Genomic DNA, 27354 nt, shown 5'->3' with positions numbered 1-27354 from the left:
GAATGCCTCCTGGATGCCTCCCTGGTGAGGTGTTCCAGGCACATCTAACTGGGAGGAGGCCCAGGGGAAGACCCAGGGCACGCTGGTGGGACTATGTCTCCCGGCTGGCCTGGGAATGCCTCAGGATTCCCCTGGAAGAGCTAGAAGAAGTGGCCGGGGAGAAGTCTGGGCATCTCTGATCAAGCTGCTGCCCCTGCGACCTGATCTCAAATAAGCGGAAGAGGATGGATGGATGGGTACATTATGACCATAATGAGAATATTATAAAAGTGCAGATTCATTGGGCATTGTATTTTCGCTGCTGGATTGAAAATTTTATGCTCTTAATGTAGCACAAATGAGGTAGTGACAGGCACAGCTTCCTGTGTACATAACTCTGATATTTTTTTTTTGTTATAGGAGGAAAATTTCAAAGCATCTGCTCAAATAGATCAGAAAGACTACCAACTGTGTCTGATTTATCTATGCATTTAGTTTGTACTTTTTTCCATCAAAAAGATATAAATGCCTTGTAAATAGTAATAAATCTTTAGTTAATATTTATTTTTTTCATAGGGTTGAGGTTTGTTTTAAATTGGCACCATGGCATGTGGCTAATTGTGTATGGATTTATCCCGCACCCTTTTCTCTATGAATTTGGCATGTGGCTGCCAGGACTCCAAGATCGGTTTGCTTTAGTTGTTTTGTGGCATACTCAACCAGAGCCCTGAAGACTGCAACTCTATGAGCACAATGATATATATTATTTTTTTTTTGTTATTGCAAATGTGGCCCACCAGACTGGCACAGCCAGTTTAACCTGACACAGACAAGCGTGGAACACAAGTTCAAGACACACTCTGGATTTTATTTTCTTTTTTCCCTTGTAGGAAACGTCTTCCCCATTCCCCACAAGTATAACACAAGCACAGCACAATACAACAAGTCTCTTTTTTTACTCTTTTCCTTCTCCTCGGGTCAAGTTTCATTACTCCTCCTCCCGACTCTAAATCCCCGAGAAGTGACTGCTGGCTCCATTTGTAAGGCACCAGGAAGTGCTCCAGGTGCTTGATTGGTCATTTCTGCCAGCATGTCTGGGTGTGGCGGAAGAACTGCCCATAAGGGTTCGGCAGATCCTGCTGCAGCACCCTCTGGCAGCACCTGCGTATCCCAACAGGGCCACTCCAAATCCCATGAAGCCCTGCGGGAATCAGAGGCACTGCTGCAATCCAGGAGGGTTGCCATCTAGCGTGCCAGGGGAGGTAATGCTTGCTCCCCTTGTCCTCCCAGCGAGGAGGCGTCCAGGCTGGGCAAGGGCCACGGCCGCACGCTACACAAGTTTGTGGCCATTTGTTGTATGTTGATTGCTATTATCATTCCATGAAAATGTTTTATTATTTGAGGCAGGGAGGCACAGTGGTTAGCACTGCTGCGTCACAGCTTAGGTCACATTTTTGACCACAAAAGTTATCAGACACGTCCCCTCACACCCCTCAGGGATACCAAAAAGCCAATTGCATCATTATAAAGCTAAGATGACAAATTCAAAACAGAAAACTTGTTTCAAAAGAAATGACAATCTCAAAAAAATAATTTTTATTTAAAATCCCCTTAAAACAAAGAAACTGAGAGCCAATGATTTTGCTGCACTGATCACAGTTCTGACTCTTAATAAGAGCTCTGTCTACTTATATAGTATACAGTGCATGCAGAAAGTATTCACAGCGCATCACTTTTTCCGCATTTTGTTATGTTACAGCCTTATTCCAAAATAGATTAAATTCATTTTTTTCCTCAGAATTCTACACACAACACCCCATAATGACAATGTGAAAAAAGTTCACTTGAGGTTGTTTGCAAATTTATTAAAAATAAAAAAACTGAGAAAGCACATGTACATAAGTATTCACAGCCTTTGCCATGAAGCTCAAAATTGAGCTCAGGTGCATCCTGTTTCCCCTGATCATCCTTGAGATGTTTCTGCAGCTTAATTGGAGTCCACCTGTGGTAAATTCAGTTGATTGGACATGATTTGGAAAGGCACACACCTGTCTATATAAGGTCCCACAGTTGACAGTTCATGTCAGAGCACAAAGCAAGCATGAAGTCAAAGGAATTAATTGTCTGTAGACCTCTGAGACAGGATTGTCTCGAGGCACAAATCTGGGGAAGGTTACAGAAAAATTTCTGCTGCTTTGAAGGTCCCAATGAGCACAGTGGCCTCCATCATCCGTAAGTGGAAGAAGTTCAAAACCACCAGGACTCTTCCTAGAGCTGGCCGGCCATCTAAATTGAGCGATCGGGGGAGAAGGACCTTAGTCAGGGAGGTGACCAAGAACCCAATGGTCACTCTGTCAGAGCTCCAGAGGTCCTCTGTGGAGAGAGGAGAACCTTCCAGAAGGACAACCATCTCTGCAGCAATCCATCAATCAGCCCTGTATGGTAGAGTGGCCAGACGGAAGCCACTCCTTAGTGAAAGGCACACGGCAGCCCGCCTGGAGTTTGCCAAAAGGCATCTGAAGGACTCTCAGAACATGAGAAACAAAATTATCTGGTCTGATGAGACAAAGATTGAACTCTTTGGTGTGAATGCCAGGCGTCACGTTTGGAGAAAACCAGGCACCGCTCATCACCAGGCCAATACCATCCCTACAGGGAAGCATGGTGGTGGCAGCATCATGCTGTGGGATGTTTTTCAGCTGCAGGAACTGGGAGACTTGCCAGGATAAAGGGAGACATGACTGCAGCAATGTACAGAGACATCCTGGATGAAAACCTGCTCCAGAGCGCTCTTGATCTCAGACTAGGGCGACAATTCATCTTTCAGCAGGACAACAACCCAAAGCACACAGCCAAGATAACAAAAGTTTGGCTTCAGGACAACTCTGTGAATGTCCTTGAGTGGCCCAGCCAGAGCCCAGGCTTGAATCCGATTGAACATTTCTGGAGAAATCTTAAAATGGCTGTGCAGCAACACTTCCCATTCAACCTGATGGAGCATGAGAGGTGCTGCAAAGAGGAATGGGCGAAATTGGCCAAGGATAGGTGTGCCAAGCTTGTGGCATCATATTCAAAAAGACTTGAGGCTGTAATTGCTGCCAAAGGTGTATCGACAAAGTATTGAGCAAAGGCTGTGAATACTTATGTACATGTGATTTCTCAGTTTTTTTATTTTTAATAAATTTGCAAAAACCTCAAGTAAACTTTTTTCATGTTGTAATTATGGGGTGTTGTGTGTAGAATTCTGAGGAAAAAAATGAATTTAATCCTTTTTGGAATAAGGCTGTAACATAACAAAATGTGGAAAAAGTGATGCGCTGTGAATACTTTCCGGATGCACTGTAGTAGACCTGTAAGCCATGCCTATCATGTATCATGTATCTATCATGTTCTTGTATTTCTAGTAAGAGAACTAATTCAGTAATTACAAGAAAAGCAAAGCCTACTGAAAGCTTTAATAGTGAAGGTATATACATTTAACTATCTGGTATTTATACCTTACCTCGTTGATTCAAAGATAGAGTAGCAAGCAATATAAATGCTCTACATTGGTGTGGAGCAAAATTATGACATTTATAGAGAAAACCATACATTTCCTATAGGAAAAAATGTAAATGTTACAGTGGACAGAGCATTGATAATTCTTCTCCTTAATAAAGCTTTTTAAATTAAAAATCAAAGTTAACATGGCCCAATGTATATTAAGTATCAAGTTTTTTTGAGTTTATATTTTATTGTCATTATACTTTTGTACACTGGTTTTTATTCGGATCTGGAGGAATAACAGATCTGATATTTCAAAGCACCAGTCTCTTGAAACACTTCATGATTATGGATGTTACAGCAACTGGCAGAAGTTGTTCAGGCACTTCATCACACACTTCTTGGGCACTGGGAAAATTGTACAAGACTTGAAGCATGTTGGAACAACTGCTTGTTGTAGTCGGCGATGAAATATTTTTCGGTGAACACGCCTGCCAACTGGGCTACACATGCCTTTAGCACCCTTCCTGGCACTCCATCCAGGCCAGCAGCTTTGCCAACATTGACCTTTTGAAGGATGGATATCACCTGGTGGCATTGTAGTTTTTTTTTATTTTCGACAACCTACCAGGTGTCATCATCTGATGAAAATGATTAGACATACGGGAATCAAAGGCAATATACAGCAAGTGAGGGGTGGAGGGGTTATGGGGAGGTTAATAAAGTGGTGTTCGGAAGGGTTTAGTCATAAATTCTTTTTTATTATTCGAATGATCTTCCTTTTATGTCTGCATATGGTAGGTTCAAGTCCAAGTGTTTTTCAATAGCATTTTCATTAGAGAGCCACGATTCAGCCAGCTCTTTGGTTGGTACTGGCCCTGAATTTTACTTTCACAGTGTCCCAGTTAACTGTGTGTCCAATGGAACTTGTATGTGTGTACATCAGAGACCGCAGGTCCTTCCTTCTGATGGCATTGTACACATGGTGCGAGTGTTTTAGATGTTTGTCCAACATTTGGCAACCAGGGGGCACTCCAGTTCTGGACACAAGGGAATGGGACTAAGTGTTTCCCATGCCACAGCTACAGTTACAAAGTACACATTAACAATATACAGCACTCTGCAACTTTGTCTTCACTCTGTCTTTCTTTGTTTTTCTTCTCATTCTTGGAGATTCCCAGACTGAAGAGATACATTATGCAGTAAGAAGTCAATGTTTAATTGCTTGAGCAATGATATTACCTCTGGTGCATGTGATACAACTGTAACGCTACTTAGAAGTAAAAGTTCCATATCACCCATCCACATTCCAAACCCAATTATTGAGAACAGGGTTGTTGGGAAGCTGGAGCCTATCCCAGTTAGTATCAATCACAAGGCAGGAACAATCACTGGATGGTGTGCCTAGTTCATTTACAGAGTGAATACACATACAATGTGGCCAGTTTAGCATTACCAATCTACCTAAACTACAGGTGTTTGATAGGAAACTGGAGAACCAGGAGGAAAAACTTGCAGACATGGGGAGAAAATACAAACACCACTCAGTGAGCACCCAGAACATAAACCCTGATGTTGTTACTGCATGGGAACAGTGCTAACATTGCACCACCATGAAAGAGATGAAAATCAGACCACCACTTGAAAACATACTGCAGTTTGCAAACTGCATTCTTGCACCTGGGAACATTATAAGCATGCGTCAATAGATATTGATTCAAGATGTCCATAATATTTCACTTAGTTCAATCCACTCAGCATTTTATCAAATTTAATTTGTGGAGACCTAGTGAACAAATGTATCCTACAGTGAGCTATTCAATCTCTCCATTTTGTGACTCTGCTTTTTCCAGTGCAAGAAAGCCAAAGCCTATGCCAGTATCAATGGACACTAAGCAGAAATCAGCCTTGACCAGAATGCCAGTTGAATTCTTCATGTCAAACTTTATTATCTGGAAGAATGTTTCAGGTATCGACCTCAGTTCAATAAATAAGGTTGCCATTACCAATCATGTTTTCATCAATAGAAAACATAGATCAGTCTTCTATAAAATACAGTCATATAAAACGGTTTCCCCTGTAATGCTGTCATATACAGTATAATTTATCAGTAGATGGAGCCATAAATATGACTAATGTGTACCTTGTCTTGTTTTTATTTTCTATTAAATTTGACTTGTAGTAAATGGTAAAATGAGCATTCATGGCAGTAGACTGGATTGTAGTTGGTTACAACCAATTAACAGATTAAACAGATCACACTGAAGACAAAAATGCTCATGTAAGATTACTGTTTTGAGAGAGTGAAATATGATAGGGGTTTAGATTGTTAGGTTATCTATAGTGAAGGAAGGTTTTTGTAGCCAATGCATTCAGGCGTCCTCTACAGTCTGCAACAATGGAAGCTACAGGCTATGGAGGGCCATTGAAATTATGAACCTCTTGCTGCAACATCATGGAGTGGCATTTTGAACCACTGAGACTTACATAATTGACAGTTTCGAAGACTAATTGCTGGTTTGTTTTCATTTCATGTAGACAATGTTCTTTAGAAAGGGTTTAAAGAAAACTTAAGAACAGTTTGTTTTAAAAAAAGGTGAATAAATTGAATTGCACTGCAACAATATAAACAAAAATATTACAAGCAGTTTAACTTTCCTCATAAAAATCTATAGAAGAAATTCATATTCTTGCAAATGAAGGCTAATGTAGAAATGGAGCAGTGTTTTCTTAAATTCAAAACTAAAAAATGAATGGTTGCATTGATAGAGTCTAACTCCTTCATGTGCTGAAAACTGTTTTGTCACTCAGTCTGCACCTTCCTAAATGATCAGCTTCAGTCCATGCTGTAAAGCAACATGTTGCTGGAAAATGAGCACCAATGTCTTTAGGAATAAACTAGGGCTCAGAAAAATTTTACATCACAGGATCTGGGGAGTAAGTAGCAAATTGCCACTGCAGCAGGATGCATTGACATCTCAGAGTGCCTATTCTGCATTTCGCTCTATATCTTGATTTCCATTAGCTTTGCTAGCTTGCTCTTATGAATTTCCTCCTTGGACTTCAGAAATCCTCCCACAGTCTAAAGACAAGCATTGCAGTTTGCTGACTGGTAAATCTAAATAGACTTGTTACGAGTAAGTGAGGATATACAGTGGGTTCTGCCTTTAGCCCCGATTCTGGTGAGAAGAAATCTGACTCCTCATTCTCCTAAAAACAAATTTGGAAAATTGATTGAGGGATGAAATGAGAGTCAATAAAAACCAGACAGCAAGTCTATTAAATGCAGTGTCAATGTGTTAAATATTAATTCAACAATAGTGATTTCCTTAGGTTTATTTTTCAGGCACTTCTATCTGTTCACTGTGTCTATCTTTTGCTTCTTCCTTTTTCTTTTTTCTAGAAACTTGTTCTGTTTTTTAATCTTTATTATCTATATTATTTATCAGTGTTACACATGTGCGATTAGGAGGGAGCTGAGTGGACCAAATGGAGGTAATTACCCACCAGGTCAGGGGGTGGTGGGGTGCAATAAACCTACCTCTGATATCTCTGTAAGCCAAATATGGGAACACCTGCCTGATTCAATGTCACTTCCAGTTCCAGCGCCCAGACTGAAATCACTTCTGGTTAGATGACATCACTTTTGCTTTCGGCTTATAAAGCTGTCATCTTTTTCTAACCAGATCAGTTCAGTTTTGGAACTTAATCAGAGGACATCTTTGCCCTTTTGCAGCCAGGGTCAAAATACGGGGTAGCTGCCCCAAACCTTTCTTCATATATTGAGACTACTTCTTTTACATCAGTTATACCAACATTTTAAATATGCAATAGTAAAACAATAAAGGAGCAAGTATAATGAAAAAAAAATGTAGCTTAATATTATTATGTTAAAGGACTGTTTTCTGTATTAGGTTTTAGCTTAATGATAAAACAAGTATAGTGAAAGTTAATGCCAATTATGAATGTGTGAACTATTTCCTAATTGCATTATTATGCCTTACACATTTAAATCAAACCACAGGAGACAGCAATTTTTCTGTTATAGAACAAAAAAAGAATTCTCCAACTATTGGGATTTATTTACTTGGATGTATTCCCATTTCAGATAATTTACTGTTCTCTTGACAATAAAAAATTATGAGTTGTTAAAGAAAAATTATGTATAGACTAGTAATGGTGTGCATTTGGAAGTATGTTGACAGCTTTTGAATATTTATTCATTTTTGTGTTGTAAAAAAGAAACTACATTTTCTCACAAAAAAAAAGTTTCAAAACAAAAAAATTATCCATATCATTTTCTTATTTGGCAGCAAATAATCTATATATAATCCTCAAACTAAGTAAAACATTGAGCTTAGCAATAATAATAGAGTTGATTCTATTTTATATAGATCAAAAAGCACTTACACACATACCTAAGAGTGTAAATTGTTTCTATTCAAAAATTCATCTAAAGCACATAGAATAATAAGATAATACTCAGTAATTTGACCTAGTTGACAACAAATTCTCTTGTTATAGCAGCACATTGATGTTTCAATTTATGATATTGAAATATTCAGCGTTAAGAGCAGCAAAACACTTAGCATTGCTGTTTTACTCATGATCACTAAGTGAACTGCATTCAAATGTAATCTATCTGATCAGAGAGTTAAGGAATAGTCTGCTCCAAAATTATATTTTTCATCTGTTGCTTAGCCCATATAGTTTCTACTGTACTGATGGATAAGTAATCTTTTTAATCTCATGTTTTCATGCAGAACAGAGATGGCAAAGTTTCTGATAGAATAGCTGTGTATGATAACCAATTTAGGATAGCAAGAAACAATTTTAAAACTGTACAAGTTAAAATCTCACACTACTCGTGTCACATAATCCCCATGTCATGTCATCCAATCCTAAAATCACAACATCCCAAAACATGTATTTACAAAGCATTGTTTAGTTAACCACTTCATGAAGACAGGTAACAGAAAATAAACAGTCTCAGAAGCAAACGAGCATTTTAAAGTTCAGTCAAGTCTCATAAATTATGGTTTTACCAATAAGCAAAATTTTAAAGAATAAGTTAAAACTACTTACAGAGAAGAGCATAACTTTAATACTGATGGATTTAAATAAAATGTGGGAGTTTTACACTTGTCAAACCTTTATAAAGACAAAAACTGATACTTCTAATACTAAGCATGCATTAACATTTGTTGTACAAGATGGTAAAAACAAAAAAGAAGGTTTTAGTTTTAAACAAGGGATTCAAGCATTTGATTCTTGAAGCTCAATTTATATCTGAGCTATAGTTAAACAGTTTTACAAGCAGAAAGCGGTATCTTCTAAGTGTTGAATATAACTTTATAGTTACAGAATATACTGTATTGAGACTGGGTGACAAGATATCTGCCTGATGTTTGCTTGGAGATAGTGTGCACATTAGCACTGTTATGTTTTAGGTAGTTTGGAAGGCAGAGAACTTAGTTGTGCAGGTAGTTTTCTTTTTTGATTTTACCTTCTCATGGATATTATTTTTTATCATTTTGTTTTATTATTAACCCGATGATATTTTCATTTTTATGAGTGCTACTATTTTCGGTGATGCAGGCCATTTTTGTTTATGCTAACAATGTCTTTTACTACTATTTGATGTTGCAATGCATGATGTCATCGCACAATTCTTGATATCTAGGATTTTATATTCAATACATAAACTTTTTTGCAATGTCAGCTACATCATAAAAGTACTTAAGGAGTCAGGACCTTGGGTGCATTTTGACTATAAGTTTGATTTTGAATTATGTTTTGATTTTTCAGTTCCTATTTTCCTTTTTTTATATACTTTTGTGATACTAAGGCATCACCTGGTCATGTTCAAGCCTAAGACACTAAGAAAGCTAGTGCCATTACAAATAATTACGTATACGTTTTTTGTTTTTTTTCTGGCACTGTAATCATTTTCTTTTTACAGTAAAGGTATTATAAACCAAGAAAAAAATGGAAGCTTACGAGATGTCCTGACCAGAGTATGTCTTGTTTTGTTCTCCATAGTTTTGATTTGAAGTTATATTTATAGTGGGATTTTGTGTGTAGTTTTAGTATTATCCCTAACTCAAGACATTGGAAATTGGTTGTATCTTTGGCGAAGGGAGACTGACAAGGTGATAGACTAGTCTTTATAGGGATACGGACTGACATCCTTAGGAGGGGGGCACTGAGGAGAGAGGCAGGGTGGCACAGTAATGGGCTGTGCATTAAGAGAGTTTAAATCTCCTATTAGTCAGACAAAGCTCCAGATTTCTGTGTGAGTTGGAGTCCACATTTTTGTATATTTGGTACAATGGCAGGACAATTTATTTTTATCTTTTGTGGAGGCTGGTTCATTTGTTTTTGTTTTTTTGTGTTTTTTGGGTACACCTCACATACTTTTTCCTTGCCATCATTTTTTCCACATTTAATCCCAGTCTGTCCCTAACTACTAGTAGGACATCTGATTCTGCAGATGGCCTGTGACAACATTTAACCACAACTTGCCCAATGTTTCTTGATCTTCCATATTATAATATTTTTTCTAATGTTAAGTCTACACTGTTAAAACACTTCAGCACTGGGTGAACTGTTCCAATCAAAGTGGTGTAGAGGCAAAGATGGGTAAATGCCATATTTGGAAAAGCACATTTATTGATTTTAAAAACCTGAATATGAAGTACTTTCTTTAGAAGCAAAACAAAAAGAATTTTCAGCATTCAGCAGGGTCAGAGCACATAATAAAAAGAAAATCTGAACATCAAATTTCAAAGCAAAATTTGAAGACCGAGAAAATAAAGCCAAAAAATTCAAATATGAAATTATTATCATTTCCCTCTGTAATCTCTCAAATTCTTTACTTAACAGGTCTAAAGCTTGGATGCCAGGCTGTGTCAGTGGCCATCTTTTATAATGACTGTGCAATAATATCAAGCACCATGTCCACATGACCAGCAATAAATACAGTAACAATAGTATGACAGCGTGCATGAAATCAGCACACAAAATGAAGCACCTGGCAAGAACACAATTATTGAAATGGTGATGTGGTGACATCATAAATGATCATAAATTAAATGTAAATAAAAGTCAAAATAACAAAATCCAAATGGTAAAATTTAATAAATAATAATTAAGAAGGGTCAGACACACATGATAAGCAACTTTTTCAGACACTTCCGCAAAAAAGAAACTTACATAAGGAACGAATCTCTGGCAGAGCAGCTGCGTGCAGCCCCACAGCTCCTATACTGTAACCAGTTCTTTTCCTGCTTGTCTCATACATTAACCCTACTCTGGGTTTATGCTTTTCCAGACAAATCAGTCTTCCTCAGAGGATGAAGACATTACTAATTACTATTAAATGCTTGCTATCTGAGCAAGTCCACTAATTTTTCTAAGAAGCTGGTGCCATCACAGGGTGAATTAAAAGTCTCTCACAATTTTCTCAACTGTGTACTAAGGTTTAAAACAAAATGTATACAGTATGTAGAAAAACAATTTCCAATACAGCTAAAGCCTACTCATAGAAACAACATATCAATAATTGAGTATAAATTAGGATTAATATCAACATGAACAAAAGTTATACATATACTGTATTTGAAAATTAAAGGGAAAAATCATCAAAAAATACTAAAAATACTGAAAAGTAAAAAACTAATAGTAATAAAATAAAATAAATTTGTCCATTGGTCTGTGCTAAAAATTTGTTTTCTGTATGATTTGAATAATGTTGATCATTTTTATAGTCAAAATCGCTGAATTTGCACATTTCCTGTTCAAATACACAAGTTGAGGCAGACGGTACCGTGCCGCACTGAAGGGGGCAGATGTGAGCCCAACAGGTGCTTGTAGCTGCTGTTCTTCTTGGCAATAATCTCCACTGAGGCAGAGTGTCTTTAAAAAATAAAGAAAAATAAGGAGAACTTTTACAAGTAAGTGAGATTTTCGAGGAGTAGGATAGGCTCATGGACTTTACAAATAAAGGTAAGACCATAAACGGTTTTCAATATTATAAAAAATGGGATCAGACTAAGAAAAAAATTCAATTTTTAAAAACTTAACTTTGACCTTATTTTTTTGTTTTTCTTGTTATCCTTTTGTTGAACAGTCTATTAAAATTGATTAAAGCATCAGAATTAAAAGCTTTTAAAAACAACTAAATATTTCAATTAAGGTCAAAATTAAAATAATTATTTGTCTACCACTCCATACTTTCATTTGCATTGAATGAGTATGAATTGTGGAATTGCAACAGCAAATTTAGAACACATGGAGGATGCAGAGCAAATGAACTCTCTCCGCTCTCTGTCGCCACTATAAATGTAATATTTTTTCTTATCCAAATATGTACCTTGCCTATGTGTGTGTTTAAAGCATGCTGATAAGATATGATACATAACCAGTAGTCAATGTGCATGCTGCCAGTTGAATAGTGAATAAGCTACTGTTTTATGTTTACATATATTTGTAAATATAACTCTGAAGGAGTCAGTGCCTCACCAGCCATGAACCTCACCGCATGTCACTGGCAATTATACAAGCTATAAAAACCTGGGGCCTCATGCATAATGCCATGCATAGAATTCACACTATAACATGGTGTATGGACAAAAGCGGAAATGTGCTTAAAAAATCCAGATGCATAAATCTGTGCGAAAGCCGACTTCCACATTCTTCCGCTACATAAATCCTGGTCAGCGTGAAAAGTAACGCTGCTGCCCCACCCCAACTCTTCTCAGAAGTATGCCTCTTTGAATATGCAAATCAACATAAATAGCTCTTAAGCTCAGCGTTCTGTGAAAAGGCAATGGCAAAAGCACGGAGGGAAATAGAAGAATTTCAGCGAATACCAACTGGAAGAAAGGAAAAACGTACTATTTTTTGGTTTAAACAGTGGTATAAACAATAAAAGGAAGTTGATCGAGTGACATAGAGTGTCGGAGAAACTCGAAAGCTCAAGTTTACGAAATAAAACACAGCACAGCGCCCGAAATAAAAAAGAAGTTGTCAGATATCAAACTTGCTGTGAAAAAGCGAGTCGTAGCCCACTGTTTAAGTGTCATATGAAAGCTTATTAAGGTACAGAGAAAAAAATAGGCACACAGTAGGAAAAAAACAAGGAAATGTCAACTTTAATTTCGAAATTTCCACTTTAATCACGTAGTTTATTTTGTCATCAAAGTAGTGTGGATGAAGACTTCTGACAAGACAGCAGGTGAAATTATAAAGCAGCTTTATTTTGCAGAGTCACAGTGAGAAGACTTTCAGAAAAGCAGACAATCAATATACACGTCAGCTTCTGAACCCCGTCTGTTGGGTGGGGCAAGTTTTTATACCCCTAGAATGCGTGATTTAATATCATTATAAAATGTAACAGTCAACACATTTATTATACACAAACCTTGAGCCCCTTCAACGCCCTTGTAAACTTGATTTCTTGGCCCTTTGTTATGGCGTTCAGATGTAAGCTAAGGGAAAACGTGATAAGGCAGACTCATGTGTGGAATGCTCAGACCTTGAGTCCTTTGGACAAATATTTTTCTGTTTTGCTCAGCAAAGCATGCTTTTACATCAGACATGAATTAGTAAAAGGGAACAAAGAGAACATTCATTTTCCACATTCCCCCCTTTTGAGCAAACAAAAAATATTTGATCAGGGAGAGTTGAGTAGGAAAGGGTAGGAGAGGGGGATGGAGTGGAGTGGACAGAGGAGTGTGGGGTGGCTGTGCTGATCTGAAGCATTTTTTCTTTGTGTAAAAGTAAGCCTTTGCCATAGAGGCAGTAAAATACTTGGATACAATGTATCTTATCAAGGGAACAATACAGCAAGCTACAAGCAGGAGAACAATTAAAGCAACTGTAAGAGAGATGAAAACTGATTTAAGCCATTGGCCCCAGGACCCAAAAGTGGACATAAACCATTTGTCCCAAGGATTAGAAATGCCAGAATTAGTAGCTAGTTCATGTCAAATCAGCTAAAGCACGGGTGATTGATCCATCAGGAGCTGTATTATTAGGGATATAGGTACAGCATGCATCACCAAACATAGCACAAACGCCTCCTTTCTCAGCCAAGAGCATATCTAAAGCCAATCGATTTTGCCAGGTCATGAGGGATGTTTTATCAAGTTGCTCATGGATACCTTCAACAGCTTCTTTAGTAAAATTTAAGAATCTTTGTTGATTGTAATAGAGGTAATTAATCCAATCTACATTTTTGTTTATAGTAACCTGAGGAAAAATAGACTCAAATTCGGCAGCAACTTGGTCCCTTGCCTTGAACTTATCAGGGACTCCACGAGGGACTCAATGGAATCAAAATACACCCCAGGGCCATGTAGGGAAAACTGGGAAGGGTCCACAGAATGGGGTTGACGATCGGCCAAACATTTTCGACACATGGAAGGCAGTTAAAGGGAAAAGTCGGAAAGGCATAACAAATTGTATTAAAGCAGAAGTGCCAGTCCAGTCAGGTGGAAGGATGTCAAGCAATTTAGACCTATGGCACATCCACCAAATATCAGTATTATGAGTAATCAGAAAATTGATAATTTGGAAGCTAAAGAGGAAGAATTAATCGAAAAGTTTGGAAACAAAAGAGGATGGGATATTACCAACATTTGTGCCACGGAGGAAGAGGTTTCTAAAAAACAGGTATAAATACCTTCATGAGGCTGGAACATCGGGGGAGTCATGGGAAGAGTAGGGGGAAAAGAAGGGAAAGTGTAATGTAATTAGAGTCGATTGGAATAGAGGAAGAGATAAAAAGGGCAAGTAGGCAAGGAAGGCCAGTAGGATCAGATATGTTAGAAAGAGGAAAAGGGACAGTGGCCAAATGTGGCCTAGCTATAGCACATGCATAGCAATCAGATTGATTCACTTGTCTAGCCGAATATAATACCCATTGCAGCCAACGGTTCTGATCCCCATACCCAATTTCAATCGAAAAAGTGGAAGAAGAGGTGGAAATATTCATGACCTTGACAGGGGGCGGGTTTGGACCAGGGTAGGGAGGGGGTGTGTGTGTGGGGAAATGGGAGGTGTTAGTAACAGGGTTCTCAACCTTAATTTGAAATCTCCCTAGAGGATCTATTCCAGATACATATGCCCCTAAAATATAGGTTCCTGAATCATGTAAAGAAGGGTTCTTCAGAGTAATGATCAAAGGGTTACAATGGTATTCGCACATTCATGAGGGGCATGTCCTTTTATAATAGAAAACGATATTTCAGACCATACTTCTGGGCCTTATAGGGTTGATAAACCCCAGTCATCAGTTCCAGTATTAGCCAAAACCCAGTCCCACATGTCACAGTTACTTCTGAATCCAGAGTTTGTAACAGTTACACACACATATTTGTCAGACCAGTTCCACTGGATTTGTCGATCAGTCCCACAGTCAATAATAGAACAGAAATCCACCTGAACTGATGTGGTGATTCCGAAAGGAAAAGTCAAGGTGACCAGAGCAGTCGACAAGGGGATGGAAAGACATAGTAGGACCACAATCAAGGGTGCCATCTTTTGCAATGTGAGATGTGAATCCAAGCAGGCAGTCCCTCAACTTTAACAGCATGTGGTGTCTACAGCAGAACTTGAACGGTCCTCTCCACCGAGGGTGATGCCAATGTTTCCTTGAGTATCTCTAGCCAGAATCCAGGTTCCTAATGGAATCGGGGAGTCCTTTGATGGAGGACTAGTTCTCCAGGCCTGATTCACCTGCTCGTGGACTTCCTTCAGAGAAGCTCGGAGACCTGTAAGACTGGAAAGAAGATCATTGTCCACAGTATGCAGTGTAACATTACCTATGACCATGCCGACTGGCATGGGCCATCCGTCAGAATTTCAATGGCGACAGCCCTAACTGCCAATGTGTTCTTCCCCTTAATCCCATCAAGGCCAGAGGCAGAGCATCAGGCCAAGTTAAATTTGTTTGCTCACAGATTTTAGCCAATTTAGATTGCAAGGTACCATTGCATCTCCACAATACCTCCACTCTGGGGTGGTATTTGCAATAATGATGCACATTTATCTGGAGCCAGGTGGTTAATTCATTTAGTACAGAATTTAGTGTGTGCCATTATCAGTTTGTAATTTCTGTGGTATTCCCCATCTAGGAATGATTTCCTTTATCAAAGCTTTTGCCACAGGTTTGGCATCTGCATGTTTGGAAGGGAAAGCTTCCACCCATCGGAGAACACATCAACAATTACTAAACAGTATCGGTACCCCTTTGATGGTGTTAATTCAATGAAGTCCATTTGAAGGTGTTCGAATGGACCCATTAGGTTAGGTGTAACGGGACTTACCTGGGTGCCCTTTCCTACATTAAACTTTTGACATAATGCACAGCCTGCAGAACTGCTCTGCATATGTAGAGAAACCTACAGCTTCCCAATATTTTTCAACATCTTGAACCATGGCGTCTTTTCCAGCATGGTCTAGGCCATGGGAGATTTTTCCATACCTGGGAAAGAAGCTTTGGGAGGAAAGGTTTGTTAGTTTGCTTATGGGTCCAGACTCCATCAGAGAGGGACCCTTCTTTGGACCATTTTCTCTTCTCTGTGTCCGTGGCTGCATTCTGTAAAGAAATAATTTGATTATCAGTGTCCTGGTCATTTCTCTGTTGGAATAAAAGATTGGTGTGTTATTATACGCAGCCCGTTTAGCAAAATGATCAGCTAATTTGTTTCCTTTGCTGACAGGATCCTGTTTTCCTGTGTGAGCTTGACATTTAACGATCGCTAGCTTTGATGGTTTAGTTATGGCCTCTAAGAGAGATTCTATTAGTTTTTGATGCTGAATGGGCTTGCCAGTACTGGTCTTGAATCCCTTGAGTTTCCATAATGCCCCATGATCATGGCAGACTCCAAAAGCATATCTAGAATCAGTATAGATAGTTACAATTTTTCCCTCTGACAACTGACAAGCTCGGTGAGAGCTATCAACTCAGCTGCCTGCGCTTAAACTTGAAGAAATTCGGTTTGCTTCCAGCAGGTGGTCACCTTTGACCACTGCATAGCTGGTTGAAGGTGTTCCATTTTCCAATCATAAAGAACATCCATCCACAAAAATTATCTCTCCTGTTCCTAAGGGTGTTTCCTGTAGGTCTGGTCTAGGTTTTATAACCTTAGTTATTTTATCATGACAGTTGTGGGGTCCCCTTGATTTTCAGTTGGAAGCAATGTAGCTGGATTTAAGGTGGAGCACCTTTCTATGGTAACGTTTGACAATGTACAGAGTATATTTTGGTAGTGTATTGCCCTAGCAGTAGTGAGATGTGAGGTTTTAGCCTGTACTAAAATGGAGTGTACGGCGTGAGGCACTTTTACCACTAGGGGGCTCATGAGCACTATATCTGTACTGGCTAGCACGGCCTCTGTTGTGGCTGCTACAGCTCTGAGACAGGTTGGAAGTCCCACAGCCACTGGATCCAATTTTTCAAAAATAGGCTAAGCCTTTGTTTTTCTCCATGGTGTTGTGTAAAATGCATTCATATATCCCCCCTTTTTGACCACAAACAGAGTGAATGGACGAGATAATAACAAGTCCCAACGCAGGCAAGAGAGTAGGGCATTTTTAAGTCACATAGAGCCTTCCCAGCTTGATCATTCCATGCCACCTGACCAGAAAGGGGGAGATCAGGGGTGACCGCTAAAGTTTGCAAAAGCTGTGCTCTTTCATTGAAGTTTAAAATCCATTGCCGCAGTATCCTATAATGCCTAATACAGACACAACCTGTTGCTTTGTAACAGGTCTAGGAAGATTTTAAATGATGTTTATACGATCGCTAGAGAGAACTCTTGTTCTGCAAGAAATGTCATGACCTAAATATTTCACAGTTGTTTGAATTAACTGCAGTTTTGTTTTAGAAACTTTGTGGCCATTTTCTGCTAAATAATAACAATTGCTGAGTATCCTGTGCACAATCTTCTTCAGTAGTACTACACAACATTATATCATCCACATACTGTATCAATATACTGTCTTTATCTGGCCAAAAGCCTTCTAAATTTTGAGCAAGAGCTTTTCCAATACACAAGGGCTACAGTATATCCCTGAGGCATAATGGTCCATGTCCAACGGCGGTTTTGGAAAGTAAAGGCAAACCAGAATTGAGAGTCAGGATGCACAGGAATAGAAAATAAGCGTTAGCAAGGTCAATAACAGAGAAATAATGGGCGGACAGAGGTATCATAGAAAGAATAGTGGAAGGATTAGGAACAATAGGTGCCCTAGGAAAAACTGCAGAATTAACTTGTTGAAGATCTTGAACAAAAACGCCATGAACCGTCAGCCTTTTAAACAGGTAAAACGGGGGAGTTGACTGGAGAGTATTTAATTGGAATGATTGCTCCACGTTTCACGAGATCGGAATGCACGGCGGAGATGCCAGCCTCTGCTTCTGGAGACAGAGGATACTGGGCGATGCGGGCGGAAGGAGGATTTTGGGTAAATCACCAGTGGCTCACAGTGTGCTATCCTTCCATAATCATTTTTCCCCTGGGACCAAAATGCATCAAGAATTGAGGAAAGCCAAGAGGGATATGAAGTCTGTAATGAAAATGAGAAAGGGTGGGATGGCATAATGACGGATAACTGGAAGGTCATCCCAGCAAAACCTTAGTTATCAAATGATCTGAAGTATCAAAAATACCCGAAGCAACATGTAGCCAGTCCGTCCTATTGAGAAAATTGTTCCACCCATTCCCCAATTTCAACTCAGTGAACGGTGCTAGAATTGGCTAAAGAAAATATGGGGAACCAAACCTCCTAAATAGAAAATGCTTTGTGAATATGTGAGGTGCACTGACAGCAGCAGCTTTGTGGGTGAGAAAAAAATGCAAGGGATAAGGAGGGTCTCTGGGCTAGTACCTGAAGAGAGAAAAGATTCTAACCAAGGTGTGTCCACTTCAGAAGGGAAGTACTGGGCAGTACAGTGGAGGGTGTTGGGGACTTGCAAGTGGGGAAAAAACATGAAGGAAAAGAGTGTAGGGCTTTAAGGAGAATGGTGTGTGAGGAGATGTTCAGGGTCCAGGCTGCAAAAGAGGGCTTAGTGTGGGGGAGGTTTGGCACAGGAATTTAGGAATAGAATAGTAAAACCCTTGTTGGTTAGAGAAATAGAGAGGGAGAGCTTAGTCATCAGATCTCTTCCTAACAGATTAACAGGGCAGAGCTGATTTAACAAAAACCGGTGTATCAAAGTGGAACCACTGGAATGAAGCTGAACCTGAAGAGGTTTAGACACCAGCAAAACATGTGGTTGTCCAGAAGCAGTAAGCACAGTCACTGTGTCTTTCGAGGCAGTGACCTCCTTCAGTGTCAACGAGAAAAGCAGTTTCAGTGCCATTCACCAGCAAAGTCAATAAAGGATCTGTGTCTGCATGGCAAGTGAGCAAAGGCAACTGAAGAGAGTGGCTGGGGGTCCCTGTGAAAGAAATATCCTCAGGTTCAGGTAAGGGAGGAACTTATGTGGGCAATTGCGGCGGAAGTGTCCCACCGCATGTAACAGGCAAAGATGTAGGTGCTTGATCTGAGGGGAGAGGCGGCTGAGCAGACAAAGAATTCGGATTAGGAAGCAAAAATCCGCAACCTCTCCCCCGGCCTCGCCTGTCCTCGGAAAAGTCCACGTCCTCCACGTCCTCGGCCCCTGCCTGAGGCGGCTCCACCTGCATAATAATTAATTTGTGCCGCGATTAACTTGGTCTGAGTATCTGACTCTTTTTGCTTAGTCTGTCGTTCAGCATGTTCCGCGTGTCTTTTAACTTCATCAAAAGTGGCACTTTCCCACACAAGAGGTGCCTTATTTTGGATATCACTTCTGAGTCCTGACACAAAAGGAGGAACTGCTGCCTTGGCACGGTCATCTGGGTTGTCTAAACCAGAATGGTTTGTCATCAAGTCCTGAATGCGGTGTGCCCATTCATCTACCATCTCATCTTTCTTTTGTTTGGCAGCTGAAATAAGGGACCAGTCAGTGCCCTTTTTATATTTTGCTGCTATTGCAGTTTTCACGTGTTCCCATTGGGCAAGGAAAGGACCCTCATTATTTTGTCCACGAGGCAATGCATCATTCCACTGCCACTGTACTCCATTATGCTGCCCATGGTTGACAGTAGCACAAGTAGTGCCCAACTTTCTGCGTAGCACCTGGGTCCACTCGGCCGCACTGGGTTTGTACATGTCGTCTAGTTGCTGCACCTGTTCCACAAACTTCAACCCACCGATTACCTTAGGATCAGGCAATTTGGACACTACGTCTCTCAGCTCTTGAATATCCCTGTTACGATTTATCATTACAGTAGTGGGGTTATCTTTTCCTGGGGGTAGTGTGGGATCGTGTCGGGGGTTAGGGACCTCAATTAAAGGGCATGAAAATGTGGATGCTAAAGGTTTTGGGGACTTATTTCAGAGGGTCTTGCTTCTAGTATGTTGTGAAATGGAGGGCTTTTTGTGTGAGTTAGAAGAGCCTCCCATAGCCCCTAACAAGTGGCCGTTAGTCTCATCATCCGGATCCGTAAGTGAGGAGGGGTCGCACTGATATTGTTCATCAACGAAATCTTCAGTAGCTGGGGCATCGGTAATCACAGGAGCCGTTGGGGCAAGGAGTGAAAGAGGCGGTGGAAGGGGTTGTGGGTAAAGTGTTGGGGAAGAGAGCATGGGATATAAAGGGTCTTTTTTATCACTCCTCTTCCTACTTCCTTCAGACTGGGGTCCCGAATCAGCCTGCACTTTCTGTAAAGCTATAAGCAGCTTTTCCTTTTCTTTTCTAGCCTTAATTTCGGCAGCTAAAAGCTCATTCCGTTTCTGTGCTGCTTCCAACGTACGGTCTTTAATAACCAATTCCCATCTGTCATAAATATCCATCCGACAAAGACCTCCATTACAACAACCCTGTGTATTTCTGCACAGTATTTTTCTAATTTCCTGTATCTCACTCATATCTCCGGTTCCTTACACTGGCCATCTACCCCCACTTTGCTTATTCCACTTCCTACATGCCTTTTTAAAATCTAATCCTGCCTTCTTTTCAATGAGCTTTCTAGGGACCCGCTTTTCGATCCCGACGGCGTAATAAGAGCATGGTGATCCCCCGAAAATAATCCTTCAAACATTAGGTTTTTAGGACTCTGGGAGGACTGTTTGACTGGCTTGCTATTTGTTTTTTCCATAGTGAGTGGCAGGATTTTAGCAGAAAGTAACTCAGCCCCGATAAACCCTGTTCCACCCGCCGTCCGCTCCTATCCCCGGATTACAGCTTCAGGTAACTTCGTGTCCGTTTATTCGCATGCGCAGAATCCTACATCAATACAACCCGTGGAGTCCGGGATATGGAGGTTTTTACCCTGATCCCTTCATCAGACGGTTTGTATGCGTCAATCTGCCAGGGTATTGTCTCCATCACCTGAGCAACCCGTTGAGACAAGAGTATGACTAGACAGCAGATGAAAAACTCGACCTCCCGTTTATTTAGACACACATTCTCTAAATACGCCCTTTCACCCCCATTCCTCTAATTATTATAGGAGCGTGCCACTCGCCCCTTTCTATACCACCTCACAAGGGGTTACTAGCTAACATTCACACTGTGCTGTATTCCGTAGGGTCCCAAAAGCCACTTTCCGGGAGTCCCTAGAACCCTCCTATGGGTCTGATACAGTATGCTCTCTTATTCTTTATGTTGCATATGCTTTCTATTCTTTTTCTTTCTATATTCGTATTACTTCCGGCACACCAGTGAAACTAACGGGAATCCCCGATCTACTCACCGTGACTCCATCCATCTGCCTGGAAATGCCTGTCAAGTCGTGCCTCGTATCGGCTAGGAGGAGGTCAGGGACTCCCCACGCAGGAAACGCCAAAGGCAGGCCAGTCCTAACTTTTACCGAAGCTGGACCCGATCCGGTCGGAATCGGCTCCTCTACGGTCCTCTGGACGATCCTGCTCGAGGAGTCGTCTGCCCGTCTCTTGCCCCATGTCTGTGCGCCAAAAAACTGGCTCCCCGTTGGGGAATCGAACCCTGGTCTCCCGTGTGACAGGCGGGGATACACACCACTACACTAAAATTGGAACGATACAGAGAAGATTAGCATGGCCTCACGTTGGAAGCACAATCATATTTTGTGACTTCGAAATTTTTTTCAGAGACACATTAGATGAAAAGTAAAATAAAGTACAGATGCTGAATTTGTGCTAGTGCAATAATAAGATTATGATACAATAATGAGGATGCTGTATTTTCCATTTTAATATAAGCATCATAGAGGGACCAAGGGGGAACTAAGGATTATGAAGCAGCTCCAACTAGATAATATAGCAGTCAAAATTGTAATACAATTGTAATTGTATTGTAATGTAATAGCGCACTCTATCGTGGATTTTATATGTAAGCATAACTAAATATATACGCGGATTTTCCGCTGCTTCGTTCTGCGGACAATGGTCTTTTTACTTCCTGTACATGCTTCCTCAGTTGGTTTGCCCAGTTGATTTCATACAAGGGACACTATTGGCGAATGAATGAGAAACTAACCAATCAGAGCACACAGTTAAGTTCTCCTGACTGAGAAGCTAACAAATCAGAGCACGCAGTTAAGTTCCTGTGTGCTGAATGCAGTGTTAACCAGGAAGTCTCGTCTTGCACATTCAGCATCAACGTGTGTTGCTGTGTAAATGGTTAACTTTTGTGCTCTTTTGTGTTTTTCTTTGTGCATAGTCAAGCCCTTCATTATGGCTCCAAAACAATCTGCTCCTGCTAATGCTTCAGGGGCCGTGCCCAAGCGCCAACGGAAGATGTTAACGATTGGCGAAAAGGTAAACATTTTGCAGTTGTTGAAGGAAGGGAAAAGCTACACCGCTGTAGGACACCATTACAGCATCAATGAGGCTGCAAATCTTTTTATTTAAAAGTAGGAAAGGAATATAAGATCTACAGCCGCAGTGTCCTTTTAACCAGGGTGCAAAACGAGTTGTAAGTGGATGTAATAAGGCAGTAGTCTGGATGGAATCTGCTTTAGGGATTTGGATTGAAGACTGCCAGAAGAAGAACAACGGCAGTGCTACACAATCGCCTGAAGTGGCTCCTTTAGAAGGGCTGTAACGCTCTCCTTTGTTGTGCAGTAAAATTAAACTCATTGTTATCGGACAAGTCACGTGTCATTGTTGGTGAGTAACCATAATTAATTTTCTACTTACAGTACTTAGTACACGTACGAACGTTTAGTGTCACTGTACACACATTTACTGTATACTATTTTTCTTGCAGTGTACGTATTTATTGCTGGTGGCCTGTCTATCATAATGGCTCTAACATATGTGATATCGGAGACACTCGATATCTTTAAAATAATATTTAGGTTTTACTGTATATAAACAGTGTGTTTATATACATAATTTCAATTAATCTTACCTAATATCTAAGAGAATACAAAGGGATTATGCTGTATAACTCTGCGGGGAATATTTATAAACAGTGTGGGAGAGTTTATAAGGGATTAAAATATATAAAAATAACTATACAAACATATGGTTTCTACTTCGCGGATTTTCACCTATCGCTGGGGGGGTCTGGAACGCAACCCCCGCGATCGAGGAGGGATTACTGTAATCAGCAACATTTTTATTAATCATGTTACAATAATGTCCTGCGGTGGGTTGGCACCCTGCCCAGAATTGGTTCCTGCCTTGTGCCCTGTGTTGGCTGGGATTGGCTCCAGCAGACCCCCGTGACCCTATTCGGATTCAGCGGGTTAGACAATGGATGGATGTTACAATAATTCAGAATCATTTAAAGGTGGTTTAAAAATACCCCCAACTGCTATGGGATGAGGTGCTAAGAGTTTTCTTGAATGAATATAAATATTCTCTTTAATAAAACCCCTGTGTGCGTCCAGGTGTCCGTGTGTGTGTCTTCTGGTGAAGTGCGCGGGGCCACACGGCACGTTTTCAGTCTCTTCCTGTGCATTCCCTGTGTAGAGAGAGAGAGACACACACAAATGCACGTGAGACGCACACACACACACAGGCGCACGCAAGATGCACACACGCATGCACGCGCACACATACACGTGCGCACGAGACACACACACACACACGCAGGCGTGTGCGTGCATTGTTGCAATGTTACTTTTCTTGGTTGTTTATTAAATTACAGATTTTTAAGATGTTCATTTTTTTCCCTGTGCTTAAAACTCATAAAAAAAAAGTGTTTTTAGCGAGCGGGTCGTAAGGCTACAGTTCAAACTCTTGCAGTGTTAGTTTTCTCTGTTGTTCAAGGTTTTCTTAGTGTTATTCAATGTTTTTACATTTAGTTTACTATTACGCTGTGCATTCAATAGTATAATTAACTATATGTGTGCTTAAAAACTTTAAATATATATATATTTACATACAGTTCATACAGTCTGGAATGGATTAATTGTATTTACATACAATCCTATGGGGGAAATTACTTTGGTTCACGACCAAATTGGGTTACATCAGAGTTTTGGAACGATTTATGGTCATGAACCAAGGTTCCACTGTATTACTGTCAGACCAAATTACAGGCATTTTATGGAAATACAAACCAGTATTACTGCGAGAGAAAATTAAAGACACACAATACAGTGACGCATATTACAGCCACATACACGGTCCCTCGCCATTTAATATAGACTGTTCCTACTAATGTTTATGCACTACTTTTCTAGCGCCCGTTATTGTAACGGGCTTAATGTCTAGTATTTAAATAACAGGCAAACCTGACCATGTTTTGGCATCAGTGTACCAAAGCAGTTGTCACTGGACCTGCACAAAGATCCAAAAGTTTTTAGTGGATTGTTCTTAATTTTTACAGACACTATTGTCCTTCCATCCATTATTTGACAGTTAAAATGCACTCAGAATAGTTTCCCATAATTATACAGGTGACTTCAAGTTCATACTTGTTTTCTGTGTGCAATGTTTTAAAACTATTCTTTTTTTCTGGTCCAACCTAAAATTGTAGTAGCATGTATTTCTGTAAAGCAGTTAACATTGTCACACAAGTGCGCATCGGTGGCAGTCGATGGACTTGACTAAATGTGCTGTTACACTGGATCAAGGGTTGGCAGTGCACACTAACACTTTTTCTCATTCCTCTACAGATCCTCAGGATGAAAAACAACGTAACCCCACTTCTGGTTCCTCTGCAGTCTCCACTTCCAAGCCCATGCCTGACAATCACTTCCAAGTACAGCCAAACTGACATGCTTCTTTCTACCTCAACCTTATAAAATTGTCATACTCTCTTGACTGCTCCCAGTCTAGTGTTGCACTCAGTCAATGTCTAATCTGTTTTTCCTTATTTTTCAGTTATATGGGGTGGATCCCCAAACCTTCTCGTGCCGCTATTTTTGTCTCGTTACAACATATTTATTTTGGTAAATGGTCCATTGACCATGGATAGCCTGTTACTAGGGAAAAAACCTGAGCTGAAGGGAGAAATAAGATGATTTTGGTGGATGATTTTGTGTTAAAAGGTGTTTTTTCTGTTGGAAATCTATATTACATCTGTATATACTCTTGCTCCTGAACTGAACAGTTTGGTTACCTAAATTAGGATGGATTCCCATTATACATGCATGTAACGTTTGTGTTCAGGGTTTGTTTTAAGTTGAATGCATAAATATATTTCTACAAAACGTTGAATTTATGACAACACATATTTGTATTTACATTACTAATTTACATTCTGATGCCATTTATATTTTATCAAGGAAAAATTGTCAGCCTTTGAAAATGACTAGTGGTAAGATTCCTTACAATACACCTGTACAAGTTAATGCACTAGGTTTTCACAAGAAGTTATTCCTCATTTGTAAGTTGCTTTTGTACCTGAAGGCTTCGTAATTACAAATTCTTAAAAATATGTCTGCAGTAACTTTGAGTTTTAGGCAGCAAGAAGTAACTATATTCTTAGGGTTAGGCATGACATTTCTATGGGTTCAGGTGTACATATAACAATTTATATATGCTACCTAAAGAGTATGCATCTAACATCCTGTACAAGTTAGGTATCGGTTCACTGTACTTTACACCAAAGTTCTCGGTGTTTTAAAGTGTGTTTTTCAATTTTCTTGCAAAGCTATAGTAATATGTGCAAACACAGAAATACACAAAAAAGAAAAAATACATCGGAATATCAGTAGATGACAATTCTTGTTATCTGTCTGAGTTAGTAGTCTTGCCTACCTCGTAGGACAGAGATAATTTGAGGCAATAAGATGGCATTTATGAAAATGTCAGAGGTTTACAAACATTCTCCTTGTCTTAAAAAAGGGCAGTAAAACATTAGATTTTATTGTAAAAACTGCACAATACAACACATATATCAGACTGCGTAATGAATTTGTGAGACTGCATGTCATTTACTTTGTGCAGTACCGGTCTCTATACTACAAAAAATAACTAAAATAATAGACCTTGTTTAGAAGCACAACTAAGTGCACCCCTAAAATTCCTGTCCAACTTTGATAGCCTAATTAAACCTCTTCAGTCATGGGAAGAGAAGACTGTGCATTGACCTAATTAATTTCTTGAAAATTCTCAAAAGCATCATTATCTATCCCTCAGAATTCACAAATGGAAATTAAGTGGAACTGCATTTAAGATGCAAGTCAAACACCACTTCTTCATGCATAGGATTGCTGGAATCTGAATAAAATGAACAGGTCAAGTAGTTGAAGCAGAAAACTTGACAAATTTTAAAATATACCTGGATGAGATAATGAGCAATGTAGCTAAATGATGAACTAAATATTTTTCAAACTTGTCAAACTTTTTATGTTTCTTAACTTTTTTCAAGCTGGTGGTTTAAAACACCAGTGAATTGGACCAAAAGTGTATACATAATTTTAAAGGCCAGCTGGAGACACCTAGGGCAGAAAGAGCAATTGTCACACTATATAGTATTTTATTGCTACAGTATACATACATTTGTACATAAACTTTTTTAAAAGTATACCCTTTACTTTCACTGAAATGTTTATTACCTTTCATATAGTGCCATTTACCTTGTTAGTTGTATATTATGTGCCAATGGCTGATCATTATAGAATAGAAGTAAACTCAGCTCATCAGATGCTACCTGCAAACTGCTCTGTTTTGTTTCCATATGTTTCCCAACAGAGACATAAAAATGCAATGGTACAAATATTTATTTATTCAAGTTATTTGTGCTTATCATAGTGAGAGATTTTATTGTGCTTAGCATGAAATGAGCCATTCACTGTAAATATAGCTAAGTAGTGATCTATGGACATTGAATTGTACATGATTCTAAAGGTCTGCAGTAAGTGTTAAACATGAAAACTATTAAAATTATATCACAAGTCCAGAAAGTAGTATTTAAAATTAAATGCAAATTAAAGTTGAGAAGCAAAGAGTTGTACATATTAAGAACTGGCTCAGTAGACATTCATAACCTGGAATTTTGTCTTATCTCATTAATGCATATATATTATGTTAGTTACTGTTTAACTAAAGTACTTGTTTTGGTTCTATTACTGTAAGAGCCAATCTTAGAAAGTAATGTTACAGTCAAATTTATTTAAGTGTTTGCTTAATTTTAGTACTAGAATATCAGTTTCTTATAGCTACCTAGAATATGGTATAGTCTTTTAACCCTGTAAGTTAGCATGAAACAGAACTTTTTGTCTTATCTTTAAAACTGAATGTTAATTAAGCCTTATTGTTGGTATGGACTGTTAGATGTGATTACAAATAGCAGAATGGCATACACTTTTCTGACCATTTTGATATGAAAGTATGACTGTATGACCAAATTTTGAGAAACATGAAACAAGATATGTAAGCCTTAAACAAAACTTTCTTTAAAGCAGAACTTTT

At 39.4% G+C, this 27354-nt stretch overlaps 1 protein-coding gene and 1 pseudogene across 1 annotated transcript in view; one reads left to right on the top strand and one right to left on the bottom strand.

Moving 5' to 3' along the window:
* LOC120541916 (histone-lysine N-methyltransferase SETMAR-like) overlaps nucleotides 1-27354 on the bottom strand; it is a 139023-nt gene that overhangs the window by 29759 nt on the left and 81910 nt on the right. The window lies entirely within an intron of this gene.
* LOC120520058 lies at nucleotides 21526-21626 on the top strand (annotated as a pseudogene).

The sequence above is a fragment of the Polypterus senegalus genome, chromosome 1, assembly GCF_016835505.1.
Source record: "Polypterus senegalus isolate Bchr_013 chromosome 1, ASM1683550v1, whole genome shotgun sequence".
NCBI lineage: Eukaryota > Metazoa > Chordata > Cladistia > Polypteriformes > Polypteridae > Polypterus > Polypterus senegalus.
This window is presented reverse-complemented; position numbering and strand designations above follow the sequence as displayed.